Consider the following 2,358-nt stretch of genomic DNA (forward strand, 5'->3'; position numbering starts at 1 on the left):
TTTCTCATCTCTTATTCAGATATTTATTCGTCAACATACTTTGCATTAAGAATGTGTCTAATTGCTTATGATTTAGTTTTTTGCACAAATGATGTGTTTGATGGATACCTATCGCTACGTTACTTTAATCTCTCCATTTGCATCGATTCATCTTCACACGAGTAAATCTAGAACCACGGATAGAGTTTCATGTACAATATACAATGTTACAGAATAATTGAGCAAACTAGGGAATCAAATTTCAAAATCATGTTTCAAATTATTTGTTGAAGGTGCGAAAGTAGAAGGAAAATGTTGGAGTTGGCTTGGGTAAAGTGGACTTAGGGTTGCATGTAAAGAATTGTGAGAGTATGAATGAGTTGAAGGAGCGAAATTGGGTTGAGGCGCAATTGTGGCATGGCGAGCGACGACGGCCTTTACCTGTGGTAGGTTTCAAATCTTGCTCATTAGTGGAGGGGAGAGGATAGCAACTAGCGACGCCAGTGAGTGCTCTGATGGTAGCCTGCACTAACCAAATGTTTCACTACGGGTAGCATCCAAAACTCAGAAATGCAAAAAAGTTAGATGCAGAACACATGCAACATTGCACTCGTCACGGATACGATATGTGTATTAGATACGACACGTATCCGATACGTCGATATGTTTATTTTTAAAATAATAGGATACGATACGTGATAGATACGTGATATATGAATAATGAAAAACGTACAATCATTCTAACAAACATAATAAATATATGATTGTTAATGTGTGAATCCAAATTTTCTAATTAGAGACGAATTATTTTGGTAGTCAAAACCTTGTAGCTAATGTTAGTGACCAATTTAAAAATCAATTCATTATTGAAACTATTTTAATTATCAATTTAGAGACCGATTATAATTTTTTGGAACTATTTTAGTTGTCAATTTGGTCACTATATAGTGACTAATTATGATTTGTCACTAAAATTGGTCATTATTCAAAGATTTTATTATAGTGTACTACTACTTTATAAATTAGATACTTCATTAATAAGTATCCTAAAGTATCGGATACGATACCTGTCGAATACGGATAGGTGACCCAAATTGAAGTATCGGTGCATCGTAGGAAGACATCCAATCCAATAGAGCAAGCAATTAGTCACAACAAGGAAAACAAAGAGAGAAGCTAGTCACAGGTAAACACGCACTCTCTCTGAGCTCGATTGACTTGCCTAGTTTCACTCCGAGATAGAGACCAGTTACCGAGCCAATTAGATGCTTGCCTCGCCTTGTTTAACTCCCAAGTTTCATAAGTAAGCCAGGCAAATCACCTTGTTCAAAGATTTCAGAGCAAGTACTTCCAAAAAAATGTTTGCCTAGACAGAGCTTCCAACCACTTGGACCTGATGATACACCTGTAGGTCATCCTCTGTGAATCTGCAAGACAGGGAGAGAAAGGCATGTCAGACTCACAAGAGAAAGATAGTCAATGTAGTCAGTCAGAGAGAGATGGGAATTCTACTAACTGAATTCGGAAGACTTGCTAGTCTAAGAGAGATTGGGCCCATGCTTCCGGGAATCACAATAGTATATCAGGAAGGCCCTATTGAGTGTCATGCCTGAACTCATGTTCCGGAGAGTGCTTGTCAGATCACTTATGCCTATGCAAGGAGAGAGCATTGCTAAGGGAAAGTTCAATCATTGGGAAGGTCAGACACAAGAAACCCGAACTGCCTGAAAGGTAACTAGCTTGTCGTCTTCTTTCCTCAACTAGTGAAAGGCCTCACTATCTACTAGATTTGGTCTACCGAGTAGCTAGATCATACTGTAGCATGTTGAGAGTCTTGTGAGGAATGATGGTCACTCTCCTTGCACTCTAGTATAGGAAAGCTAACCTGGTTGATCCACTACACTCTAAGAAGCAAGTCTCGACTAATTAAGTAAATCTGGGTTAGACCGGAAGTGATTAGAAATTGCAATCTTCTTTCACAAACTACAAACTAGCGATAGTTAAAAAGAGCGAAGTGTAGCCATGTTTAAGCTGGAAGAGATAGTGATTTCCATGTTTACTAAGCTATATATCTATCTATTAGTTAGCCGACTTAAAGAGTTAAGACTCACAATATCGAGAAAGCAAGTTGATCATAGATGGGGGTTAAGCTTGAAGTGAAGTGTCCACCCTAAGGTGAATCTGATGTTTAAACGAGACTAACACAAGAATGGAGGGACAAATTAAAGTAAGAATCCCTCAACTCCTTCGATTAACTATATCTACTTATATTTATTAGAAGAAAGGGGGTATCCCTTGGTATAAGTAAGGGGGAAAACAACATTCATTCAAAAGTTGCGATGCATACAAAAGGTTAGATGACTTAATGTCAATCCTAAC

Source organism: Vigna unguiculata, chromosome 3 (genome assembly GCF_037176805.1).
Source record: "Vigna unguiculata cultivar grain cowpea cultivar isolate G323 ecotype 2 chromosome 3, ASM3717680v1, whole genome shotgun sequence".
In the NCBI taxonomy this organism is placed as follows: Eukaryota; Viridiplantae; Streptophyta; class Magnoliopsida; order Fabales; family Fabaceae; genus Vigna; species Vigna unguiculata.